A 12889-nucleotide genomic window follows, 5' to 3' on the forward strand; every position below is an offset into this window, starting at 1 on the left:
CAATCAGAACCCTGTTAGATAATAAATAACCTTTCAGCTGTCCTCTATTTTCTAGATCTAAAGCGCTCCCAAAATGGAGCAATACTTTTTATAAAATATCTCCTCACAAATCTGATGCACAGAGTTCTGTGGATTTCATATCAGAGCCAACACATTTAGCTGCTACCAAGGCACCAAGTAGTTGGGTGGTTTGACAAGTGGTTGAAAAGTGGTTTCTGTCCCAGCCTGTTTGATGTCATATATGAATTTGTCACATGTACCAGGGAGGTTTCACACCATCACAAACCATCATTGTTTGTGAACATTAGATATCTCTGAGGGAGGTAGCTCTTTGGTGTGGCCAAGGAGTGTGGTTCTTCCCTTTGTGAGCTGTGATATGATCAAAGGAAGGCATATACTGATTTGAAATAACTTAATTTTATGTACCATTGTTAGACATACTTAGGACATCACTGATCATGTATTTATTGAGAATCTTCTATATACTAGGCATTGAAGCATTTCATAACTAGTAATGGTTAGGGAGATATAAGTCCTGCTGTTACATAGTTCAAATATAGGCGAAATGATAAGTGAAAAGAAATACAGATAAGTGCCAAGGAGGGAGAGATTATTTCCAGATAAGGCCTTGAGCTGGGCTTTGTGTAGAGTGATCACGTGTCCCAGTATGTTTGGGTTTATCTGCTTTACTCCTGGTACCCTGGTATTTCATCCAGTTGGCATCCCCTTTGACTTCTCAAAATGATCCCCACTTGGATAATAAATAAAATGGTGGCCCTAGCTTTGAGGATTAGGTGACTGGACTCTGTAGAGTTAAGAGGAGACGTCTAGTTAGGGAAAATAGCTTGAACAGAAACATGGAAGACTTTGGTGTGCTTAGAAAAAACACATTGTCTAGTTTGTAGCTTTGGGAACAGGCAAGAGAATCAAGAGGCAAGGGAATCATTGTAGAATAAAGGTTGGGAAGGTTAGTTGAGGTCAGATTATAAGCATCCTGACTGCCAGATCTGATACCTTGGATTTTATGTAGTTGGCAATAGAAGCCTATGAATGACTTAATTTTTTTAAAGATTTATAAAGATATTCATATTTCCTGCCAGATACATAAACGGCTCCTTTGAGGCACGAGGATGTAAAACAAAATTGTTAGGGCCCACAGCCAATTAAGGATCATTTAGATCTCTATCTAAGTTAGTGGGAAAATAAGATATGAATTACCACAATCTACGGTAAAGTGTTTCAGAACCTAAAAATCCATTAAACTTTAAATCATGAAATGACTTTGGATCTTTAAATCAAACCCTATTGTTATAGACGAAGAAAACTGACACTTAGAGAGATTGTTAAATGTCAAAGTTAGTGTCAGAGAGGGAGTCAGAACCTAGATATCCTGATTTCTTGTTCAGTGGTTATTAATCGTAGAGCTCTGTTTCGGGAACTCTGATTTACTTTGGACCCTGTCACATCACCATCTCTGTGCCTTGGCTTACTTGTGATAAAGTAAAGGTGTCTACCCTACTTCAGGGGTGTCAAAGCTTATTTTAAAAAATGGCCAGTGCCTAGAAATTCTTTGACGAAAACAAACATTAAGAAGGGGACCGTTGAACCATTCATTTTCTTCCTGTGTGCCATTGCATGTCAGAGTTAAGGTCAAGAAAATAAAAAGGGCATAAATAGTATTCTCACACATTGAGATAGGATTTTAAATTATGGCAATTGTAAAAATATGAAAGTTTTGAAAGACTGTCTTTAAATATGAAATATTATACTTTTTATGTCATAAAGTATTATAAGGTGTATATTTATTTATTTATTTATTTAAACATTTTGGGAGGCTCTGCCCCTAAACCAGATGGTGGAATGTGATGATTTAGGGATCTGTCCTCCCCACAGAAGCTTTGAAACAACCAGCAAGAACTAACAGAACCAATTTTCTCAGTGCTCCAGAAAACAAGTAAAGGACTGTAGTAACGGGGCAAGTGCCAAATCAAGAAAAAGGTTTCTTAAAATCAGTAGGGTCTCCTGGTTCCCTGGCTGCCTGTTTCCCATCCCCCCAACCACCCCACCCCCCATTTCCTCACCAGCCTGAAGCCGGCCAGCACTCCTGGTGTTGATCCCGTAGTGATCCTTGTGCACATGCTTTTGGAGCACGTACATCTGGCCCAGATTACCCAGTGGTGGCCCGAGGGACTTGCCTTCACAGAATTTGCCCTGCAGGTAGAAGGCTCCTCTGAGAGCTCTCCTACAGAGCACTGTAGGAGAGGAGGCAAGGGATTGCTGGCTGTAGGACATAAAGTGCAGTGCTCAGGATGTGGAAAGCTGTTTCCTAGGGAAGAGGGGACATTGATAACTGTGTAAATGGGAATTCTGAGGGCCACGCACATATGCCCCAGACAAGAGGCATCAGCACATGGGATCAGGGAGGGCCCTACACTTTGCCTTGAAACTGTTCTCATACAGCCCATTGTATGGATAAGCTCTGAAGGAGAGCACTTGGGTCAATCTGCAAAGACTGAGAGAGGTGTTTTCTTTTTTCTCTTCTTCTTTCTTCTTTCTTCAAATTTGAATTCGTCTTCTAAATATTCTTCCTTTCTATTTTCTTTTTATTCTTCTTTTTTATAAGCTTCTGGAATTTAAGGAAAACTAGGTGATAACACTAATTGAATACAACTTTTAAGGAATGGGTGCCAGAGTCTAAATGCCAGTGATATCAGATATCAGAATGTTAGGTTTCAACAAACAGTTACAAAACATACGAAGAAATAGGACATAATGACCTAGGCAAAGGGGGTAATTAAAGGATTAGAAACCGTCAGTGAAGAGGATCTGACCTGGGACATTCCAGCCAAAGACTTAAAAAAAAAAAAAGAAAAGGTCCTAAATATGCTCAAAGAGCTAAAGGAAAACATTAGGCAAAGAACTAAAGGAAATCAGGTAAAAGATGGATGAGCATGAAGGGAATATCAATAGAGAGATGGAAATTATGGAAAGGAAACAAACAAAGCTGAAGACCACAGTAACAGAAGTTAAAAGTTACCTAGAGTGGCTCAAAAATAGATTGAAGCTGGCAGAAGAAAGAATCAGTGAATTTGAATATAAAACAATTGAAATCAGTCTGAGGTACAGAAAGAAGAAAGAACGAAGGAAAGTGAACAGAGCCCGAGGAACCTGGGAGACCCATCAAAGAAGGAAAAGGGGGCAAAGAGAATATTCAGACAAACTGTTGAATGCCAAAGATAAAGAGAGAATTATTAATGCTGCAGGAGAGAAGCAATGTGTCACATACAAGGGAGCCTCAATGAGATTAAGTGCCAATTTCTCATTGGAAATCATGGATGCAGGAAGCAGTGGGAGGACATATTTAAAGTGCCAAGAGCAAAAAAGTTTCCAGTCAGGATCTATATCCAGCAAAACTGTCTTTCAAAAATGAGGGAGAGATTAAGACATTGCCAGATAAACAAAACTCCAGGACTTCATCATCACTCAACCGGCCCTACAAGAGATGCTAAAGAGAATTCTGCAGGTCGAAAGGAAAGGACACTAGACAAAATGACTGAAGCCACATGAAAAAATAGATTTCCAATGAGAGTAATGACATGGTAAATATAAATGCCGGTACTATTGTTATTTTTGGTTTGTAACTCTACTTTTTACTTCCTACAAGATCTAAAAGGATATAGAAAATGTAATGATAAATCAGTGGTTTTGGACTCATAACATGAATAAAAATGTAATTTGTGACAAGAAATGTATAAAGGTGGGGACAGAGGGGTATAAGAACAATGTGTATACTATGGAAGTTAAATTGGTATCAAGGTAAATGACATTGCTATAGATATAGGATGTTAAATTTAAGCCCCATTGTAACTACAAAGAAAATATTGGACACCATGCAAGCTCATAGAAACAGAATTAGAGTACAAGCTGCCAGGAGCAATTGGGAGTTAAATGCTTAGGTGTAAGGTTTCCGCTTGGGGAGATAGGAAAAGTTTTAGTAGTGAAAGTACTTTATGGCACTATTGTGAATGTGATTAATCTCCCTGAATGGTATACTTGGGTGTGGTTGAGATGGAAAAAGTTAATGTTGTATACATGTTCTACAATTAAAAAAAAAAGAAAGAACAACTAAAGAGACACTGACAATTAAATGCAATACATGATCCTGGCATCCAGCAAAGGAAAGAAATAGGCTCAAGGGACATTATTGGGGCAATAAAAAAAAAATTGGAAAATAGACTTTACATCAATGTTAAATTTCTTGAACTTGATAACTGTACTTAAGTGGTTACAGAAGTGAAGATCCTTGTTCTTAGGAAATGTACATGGCAGTATTAAGTGTTCAAAAAGCATGATGTATACAACCTACACTCAAGAGTTCAGAAAATACAATGATACAGCAAATGTGGGAAAAAGTATAAATTGTTGAGACTGGGTATCTGGGAGGGGTGGGGGTATGTTGGAATTCTCTGTATGGGATTTGCATTATTTTTCTAATTGTCCTGTAAGTTTGAACATGTTTTGAAATAAAAAGTTAAAAAAAAAAAAAAAGAAAAGTCTGGAGATTGTTTTAGTTTCCAGGCTTCCAAAGAAAATACTATGCAGTGGTTTGGCTTAAACAACAGGAATTTATTGGCTCACGGTTTTGAGGCCGGAAGTCCAAAGTTGAGGCATCATCAAGGTGATTTTTTTTCTCCCAGAAGACTGTGGCATCTGGGGCTGGCTGCCAACAATCCTCGGTTGTTGGCTCTTCTATAACATGGGAATGTACATGTCAGGCTCTCCTGGCTTTTTTCTCTTCTGTGTTCCATGACTTCTAGCTTCTGGCTGTTCCCTGTGGCTTCTCTTTCTGTGGCCTTCCCCTAAGGCCTTCAGTAATAGGATTAAGACCCATCCTGAGTCAGTCGGGCTGCACCTTAACTGAAATAACTTCATCAAAAGGTCCTATTTACAATGGGTTCACACCCACAGGAATGGATTAAGTTTAAGAACATGTTTTTCTGGGAGTATATAACTCCAAGGGACCACAGAGATATAAAAAAATTTACAAGATTGTTTATATAAGTACAAGGTTACAGGTCACTGGCACGTGAAAACTTAATTTTACTTTATACTTATTATCAATACTTGCTGAAATTAGATGATCTATAAAGCTATCACAATTTGAGGAAGGACTGACTAACAGGTTTTATACATTTTCATACTTTTATGGAAAGTTAAGTTTATTTTAATTATATTTTTGGATGTCCATCAGAGAGACCCTGTGAAAATACAATTTTGGAATGGCCTTAGTATGCCCAAAAGGTGAGATGAATATCTTTATGCGTACAAATCTGATTTGTTTGTATCACATAGTATATATATTAAAGGAAGCAAGTAATTTTGGAGATTCAAGACCTAGTGTTAAGAAATGAAGTGTTAATGGCATAGAAATTTCTCTCTTGAACCAGTGAGTTACTGAATATCTAATAGTTGTATTATCAAGTAAACATGTGAAATTATGTTTTCATTTTAGGAATACAAATAAAATATGGTTGCAGCTTACATTAAGTAAACGTCTACTTGATTGTTTCATAGTAAGTAGAGAAGTCAGGATAAAGTCAATGCTTTCTCTTGAACACTAATTTGAGGTACAAAGGAATAGTTTTCTTTGGAAAATAGGTTTTCATGTTACTTAGAAAATAGTAGATATCTTGGGCAAAGTGAATACAAATATGTTGTGGAAAAGATGCTGAGAAGATTAATATCCTAGATGCTTATTAAATTCAATAGACAAAAACATTGGATTAACCATTGCGGTTCCCTTGGCTAGAGAATGGTTTCCATTCTAGCAAATAGTAGTTCCTCTTTGATCTATCATCTGGCCTAAAACACCAGATTGAGGAAGTAGATACTTGAAATCACAAGAGGGGACCAGCTCACTAGGCCAGCGTATCTGAGGCTCATAGTGATTGGGAATAAAAGATTCAGTCGCTTTACGTGAGTAGGATATTCAGATATCTGACAGTTTCAGGCTTCCAGGGACAACTTGCCAGCTCTGAGGCCTTCGAGTTTTAGACATTTGGAAGCCTACGAATATCTAGGTAGGGAGTGGGTGGAGCTAAAGAGAGCACTTTTGAGAGGTTTGGGAACTGGTGAGTATTGCAAAGGGGTGGATACAGGCAAAGTTAAAAGAAAGTCCTGAAGGTGAAATGTGGATTATGGAGCATTGGATGTGCGAATGTACTTTTGGTAATGTGATTTTGCATTTATAATAATTTTTATTGTTGTGAGCATGGTAGAAGTAACTGCAGAGAACTGGGCATCATATTATGACTTTTTTTTTTTTTTTAACTTTTTTAAAAAAATTCAGTTTTATTGAGATATATTCACATACCATACAATCATCCACAGTGTACAATCAGTTGTTCTCAGTACCATCATATAGTTATGCATTCATCACCCCACTCAACTTTTGAACATTTTCCTTACACCAAAAAGAATAAAAATAAAAAATAAAAGTAAAAAAGAACACCCAAATCATTCCATCCCCCACATCCTACTCTATTTTTCATTTAGTTTTTGTCCCAATTTTTCTACTCATCCATCCGTTCACTGGATAAGGGGAGTGTGAGCCACAAGGTTTTCACAATCACACTGATATTATCATGTTTTAAAGGAGTAATCTTTTTTTAAATATAATTTTATTGAGATATATTCTCATACCCTACAATCATCCACAGTGTACAGTTATTCTCAGTACCATCATATAGTTGTGCATTCATCACCAGAATAAATTTTTGAATGTTTTCCTTATTCCAAGAGAAATAAAAATAAAAGTAAAAAAGAACACGTAAAACATTCCATCTCCCCATTCCCACCCTACTTTTCATTTAGTTTTTGTCCCTGTCTATCCACTGAATAAAGGGAGTGTAAGCCACCAGGTTTTCACAATCACAGAGTCACACCATGTAAGCTATGTAGTTATGCAATCGCCTTCAAGAATCAAGGCTACTGGGTTGCAGTTCAACAGTTTCAGGTATTTCCTTCTAGCTATTCCAATGCGGTAAAAACTAAAGAGGGATATCTATCTAGTGCATAAGAATGCCCTCCAGAGTGACCTCTCAACCATTTGAAATCTCTCAGCCACTGAAACTTTATTTTGTTTCATTTCACTTCCCCCTTTTGGTCAAGAAGATTTTTTCAGTCCTATGATGCAAGGTCCAGGCTCATCCCCCGGAGACATGTCTCATGTTGCCAGAGAGATTTACACCCTTGGGAGTCAGGTTCCACAAAGAGGGGAGGGCAGTGAGTTCACCTGCCGAGTGGGCTTAGAGAGAGAGGGGGCCACATAGTGGGCCACATTTGAGCAAAAACGAGGTTCTCTGGGGAGACTTTTAGGCACAAATATGACTAGGCTTAGACTCTAAAGGAGTAATCTTCAAATTCGTTTGTTTTCCTGCTTTATAAAATGAAGAGGGAAGGTAACTGATGAGAGTTTAGAATGACAATCATCATTTCAAGTGCAACCATATGGAAGCTTTTTCTAATCAACTGTCTTCTTTTCTTTTTTTTAGTTTGTATCATTCATATGGTACCTAGCAGAAATTGCCTTGTGATTTAAATATTTTGCATATGCTTTGTCTTTCCCTATTAGACTACAGTGTCTAATTTGCGAGCAGGGTGAGGAGATCAAAAATAAAAATAAAAGCATTTATATTGTGCTTTGATACTTGACAGACAGCATTTCATATATATCATTTTGGTATCTGTCAACAGTGTATGGAATATAACAGGAGCTAAATAAAAGCTAGAAGAATTTGTAACATACATTTTTAACATTTAATATTGACTAAAACTTTGTACTAAAAGGCTACATTGGTATTATCGTTAAATTTTATTGATTATATGTATTATTGGTTATGAGTCCTGAAGAATATTCTTTGTATTAAGCTCTGAGCTAATGTAACTTTAGAAATTTGTATGAGATTCCTTTAGGGATAAATTTGAAATCAGTAAACAGACAGAGAAAGTTTTCTACTGTTCTGAAATTAAAGTTGGAAACTTGATGGGAGATTTTAAAACTGTATTTTCATCAAAATTATATCTATAGATGATTAATAAATCCACAAATAGCTTCCTAAGATAAAACTGCAGTCTCCTGACCCACTCTTCCCATACCTGAATCTCTCTCTTCAGTTGATCATATTTACACATTAAATGATTTATTTTCGTATTTGCCTCTGTTTTTAAATAACATATTTATAGGTCTTGATTTTTCAGTTTTAGATTTTTGAAAATTGACTTTTCACTGTGAATGAGAATTCAGACTCAGCTCTCTTACCTGGTGCCTTATTCTTGTACACTCACTTTCCCTTTCCTCATTTCTAGGTGTATATTCTATCACCTATAAAGAAATCAGTATTTCAATGTTAACGTTTTTATGACTATGTAAATATTATTCATGGGTGACCAATCTAGTGTACTATGATTGCATTTCCTTTTGTTTTCTCTGTAAGTTAATAATTGTCTCTTTTCCCCCGTTGGTTTAATTTTCTATGTCCCTGGAACCAATTTGCTGCCAGGATGATAAATAAATCTCTGTTTAGTACATTGAAACATACCAGGTATTCTATCAGTTTCTAACCTCCTGCATCTTCTCTTCTTTTTTTCTTTTATTTTTTTATTAGAGCATTTATAGGTTTACAGAGAAATCATGCACAAAGTACAGAGTTTCCATATATCACCCCAACCCCTCAGTTTTCCCTATTACTATCATTCTGCATTAGTGTGATACCTTTGTTACAATTAGTGAACCAATGTTGTTATAATTATTAAGTATAGCCCATAGTTTACATTAGGGTTCACTCTGTATTGTACAGTTCTGTGGCTGTTGGTTTTTTAAAAATTTTATTCTGGAGACATATATACAATCTAAAATTTCCCCCTTTAACCGCATTCAAACAAATAATTCAGTGCTGTTAACTGCATTCCCAAGGTTGTGGCACCATCACCACCACCCATTGCCAAAACTTTTCCATCATCCCAAGCAGAAACTTGGGACATCTGGAAATTTTAACTCCCTTTTTTGATAGTAACTTGTCCTGTTTTATCTTTCAGAAGACATCAATTCATTATGTTTTTGAAGTTTTTTTCTATTCTTTAAATTTCTTCTGTTTTGTTCTTTTCTCAATGTGTTTTAGTTTCTGCTTTCATTTTAGAGGCCTAGTGTTCTCTGTTTTTGTGTTAGATATTGCTAATACTAATCACCTACTCGATTTTGGCACATGGATCAACTTCCCTGCCTCCATGGGACTTGTTTGGCCTGAATAGAAGTGATTTGCACTTCCCCCTGCCCTGGCGACTGATGCTTGTGTTGAGATAGAGGTGGCACAGTCACCCAAGCTGCAGTCTGGACTGCTTAGCCCCACACTGTGGAGATCAGATACTCTGGGGAGTCATCCAGAACTACTGGGAAGTAAATGTGTTTGGTCACTGAGATGTTGATATTGTTCTCTGTTGCAGCATTACCTATCCTGTCCTGGCTGATAATAGCTCTCAGCTGTATTTTAAGATGAGGCATAAAAAGTTGTTTGAAAGCTCTATATGAGTGTGCTGGGCATAATCATGTAGTGATATGGCTTAACCCTTCTATTAGGGCACTCCCAGATGTTAATGTCAACAGATCTTTCCTCTTGGACTTGGCAAATTTCCCCAGGAAAAACTCTTAGCAGTCTCCTGCCTGGCAAATACAAACCCAGTTACCAGGATTCTGCACACTGAGTAAGGAAAAGGTGGCTTGGGAGGCTCACTCTTCAATATGAAGATTTTCCCTTAATCTTTCTGTTTTTAAGAATGTACTTCATCTTGCTGCTGTGCCAGCTGCTTGGATGTCCTTAGTCCTTCTAATTGCGTCTCTAGAGACAAATTGTCAGTTTCTGCTCTGGTTGGGCAAAGGTAGGCTAGAGGTCTGTTTTCAGCTAGTCCTCCCTAGTCCCATGCACACCCTTCTGTCTAAAGTACTTGGTGCTAGAATTCCTGAGCCATGTCAGGGTTTTGCATTATGAATTGATCTGCTTCTGGGCTTGCTCTGTTGCTAACCTAGATTTCCTTTTTCTCAAGTTTGTAAGTCAGTTATCATTCTTCCATTTGCTTTCTTCTGCCCCTTTGTCTTTTTGTGTTTATGCTATTTAAAAAAAGATCTCCTTTCTGATACATATAATAGGTATATACACTTTCTTTTTTTTTTCGAGAAGTTTCCAGGGCCCTGGCTGGCTGTGGCCCTCCCCACTAACCCTCTCCCAGAGCTGACCCCGTTGAGAATCAGGGGACTTAGCAACCCCTCCTAGGAGGTGCTGAGTTCCTGGAGCAGGAGGAGCAGTTTGGGAACTGGGGGGAGGAGTCTGACTCCAGTATAGAGTCAGGGGGAGGCATATACCTAGAAGGGGGTTGAACACTTAGAAGGTTAAGGGAGCTTCTGAGTACGTAGTTGGGAGGACAGGAAATGGATACCTGAACAGTCAGTCCATCTGGGTTTCCAAATTTGGGAGGCCAGGACTCTGGATATGGGGGCTCTGTTCTTGTCTGAGGAGGGCTGGATCCAGCTTGGGTTGGGGGGAGACAAAAAGTGAACACAGGGTAACAACAGGTGCTTTAATGAGGAGGCAAGTCAAGTGGACCATTTCTGGAAGGAGCATAGTATGTAAATACATGTATTAAAATTGCGTGCATACTTTAAGTTCCTTAATGAGGGAATTTTTCCCTTCCAGCTTTTTCTTATGAAAAAATTTCTAACATATGGAAAAAAGAAAATATTACTAGAATGAACAGCCATATATCCTCCATCTATATTTGACACTTAACTTTTTGCCGTATTTGCTTTATTTCCCTCTTTTCCTTCTCTGTTTATAAATATATATGCAAATGTGCATGTATTATTCTTAGTATTTGTATCATTTTTACTTTTTTCTGTAACATTTGAAACAAGTTACAGATATTATGACTCTATTTAGTTTAGCATACATCTCCCAAGAAGAACAATATTCTCTTATAGAACCAGAATGCCATCATTTCATTAACAAAAATTGAAAAGTAATTCCATAATATCATCTAGCATCTAGTCTATTAAAATTACCAAGATGTTCCACGAGTTTCTTTTTTTTTTTTGAAAAATGGAGATCCAGTTGCGATAAACATGTTGCAATAGGTTGTTTTGTCTCCTTTGAATGACAAGAATTCCCCAAAGATTTTGGTTTTGTATCTGTTTTTAAATCAATCTTTTACAGTACTAGTACCTAGGAACTGGATAAATAACTTTAAAGATGAGGCCTTGATAAGGAGAAAGATGTTAATGAAAGTATACGGAACCAAATTAATTTTATAAAGTAATTTTAATGGTTAGTGTTTCTAACTCAGGTACTACTACTAATCTAAAAATTTAACTAAGCAGTGCTTTGCACATTCAATTCATTAACATTTTATATAAAGAACAACTAGTATTTATCTTCCAGAGATGAAGAACTGTATTTAGATCCCTTTCTAGCCCAACCTGCTTCACTTTGCACACTTAGCCAGCATTCAGCCCCATGACCTTTGTTTGCCTCAAGCTGAATTTGAGTCTAAGCTCAAAGGGCAGGCATTTTGTTTATGACTAAGGGCTGATCTCTGAAGTTTGTATAGTTATCTGACATTCCTTACATTCCATATGTCTAATTTTTACTGCTTGGAGGATGTGGTGCTATGACAGAGAAAAATAGAGACAGGCGAGCACAAGGAAATACTACCCAAGAAAGTCCTCATATAACTTATAAAAACACAATCACATGCCCAACTAGCAAAGCAAATGCTGGGTATGGAATTGATTTGTAGCATGTTAGCTCAATTCCTTAGGCTGCTTAGGAAACAATTCTTAATTTTAGGTTATTTTATTCTCTCTTGATTCTTGAAATTCCAACCCTGGAGCTTAAAAAAATATCTGTGATTCTTTCAGTTTGTGAAATTGTACCTAGGGCCAGGATGAAGTGTTCTCCAAGCAAAATCTTAGTGTCCCAAGAGTGACTTAGTGTGTGGCTGATGGTGCTCATCAGTACAGATGTGTAGCTGACAGAAGGTAGGTGTTCATTGAACACAGGTTTGTAGAGCAACTGCCGTTTCTCTAGGCACTTAAAGACCACAATGGTGACAAAGACAGGCTGTGGGGAGATAGGAAGAATAGACTATATCAATAAACCAGATAAATTCAGACAAGATAATGCCATGAAGGGAAAAAAAATGTGTGATATAATGGACTTTGGTGACTTCCACTACAAACATTTACTTCTTGCTCATATTATACGTCTGTGGCTGTGGATCAGCAGCTATGGCCCCCCTTCATGTGTCTTCTTTTTGCAGAACTTAGTTTGTAGGAGCAGCCCCGTGTAGACATGCTGTTTTTGTGGCAGAGGGGGACAGGAAGCAGAGCCAAACTCGGACTTGCTCTTCGAACTTCTGCCCAGAAGGGAAGGATCCACCTCCACTCACCTCCGTGGTCATATCTAACAGTGTACAGTGGAGGAAGAACGTAGACTTCTCTTGCAATTGGTGGGAGGGATAATCCTCTTACTGGGAAAGGAGCAAACAGTTGCAAACAATAATACAATTTACCCCCGTTGGTAGATTAGGCTTTCCTAAGGAGGTGATATTTAAGTTGACTTATGATGTGGCACCATTCATGGGATGGGTGGTGGGGTGGGGGGAGTGGGGACTAGTGTCATGAGGAAGTTGGGGCTGGCTTTGGATGATCTACTAAGAATGTGGCTGGAGGGGGTGTTGTGTGAGTGAGGATAAGGGAAAGCCTATTGAATGGGCCAGGGATGACTCTCACAGGGTCTTGTAAGCATTGATGAGGAGTCTGGATTTTATTCTAAGTGCAGTG

General features: G+C 37.8%; 1 protein-coding gene across 3 annotated transcripts in view; it reads left to right on the forward strand.

Annotated features, from left to right (window-relative positions):
* The window catches only part of WWC2 (WW and C2 domain containing 2), a 255600-nt gene that overhangs the window by 84458 nt on the left and 158253 nt on the right, over positions 1-12889 (forward strand). The window contains exon 1 of one of the 3 annotated variants that reach the window (XM_037831064.1): positions 11836-12085. The exons of the other annotated variants lie outside the window; for them this stretch is intronic. The gene's annotated coding sequence lies outside the window, so the exon portion shown is untranslated. Of the gene's footprint in view, positions 1-11835; positions 12086-12889 lie in introns of those variants that run through there. 3 annotated transcript variants of the gene reach the window in all.

The sequence above is a fragment of the Choloepus didactylus genome, chromosome 3 (assembly GCF_015220235.1).
Source record: "Choloepus didactylus isolate mChoDid1 chromosome 3, mChoDid1.pri, whole genome shotgun sequence".
NCBI lineage: Eukaryota > Metazoa > Chordata > Mammalia > Pilosa > Megalonychidae > Choloepus > Choloepus didactylus.